Here is a 530-nt window from a genome sequence, read left to right as displayed (position 1 = left end):
CAAAATAATAATAAAAATTAATAATTAAAAAATTTGAAAATCAACTAAAATTAAAATTACATATTTTTCTGATAATGTTTTTGTTATATCCATATTCATTGATAATAACAATTACCAAAAAAATATTCATTGATAATAACTTTAAACTCGTCACATCAGGATACTTTTTATGTTTTGGAAGAGGATGATAATAGAATTTTATATCACTAGTATGTGGATTATGTTCAAAACTATTATTGTTTTCCAAAACGTGTTTATTTTTATTAGTTTTGGTTTGTAGTGGGATTGTTGCTACTTTTTATTGGATTTGTGTGATTTATTTTTATGGTTGTTTTGTAATTAAATCAGTAAATTATTGAATTTGAGTTTTTTTTAAAGAATTTATCTATTTTGTGTTTTTAGGTACATGTTAACATTATAAAATTAGAACATTTTTATTAAAAATATAAAAAATTTTAAGTTTTTAATACATTTATTTTATATTTATTAAATAAAAACATTTAAAATTTTTTACTAATATTAAACTTATC

This window comes from Arachis ipaensis, chromosome B03 (genome assembly GCF_000816755.2).
Source record: "Arachis ipaensis cultivar K30076 chromosome B03, Araip1.1, whole genome shotgun sequence".
NCBI lineage: Eukaryota > Viridiplantae > Streptophyta > Magnoliopsida > Fabales > Fabaceae > Arachis > Arachis ipaensis.
Note: the sequence above shows the minus strand (reverse complement) of the source record.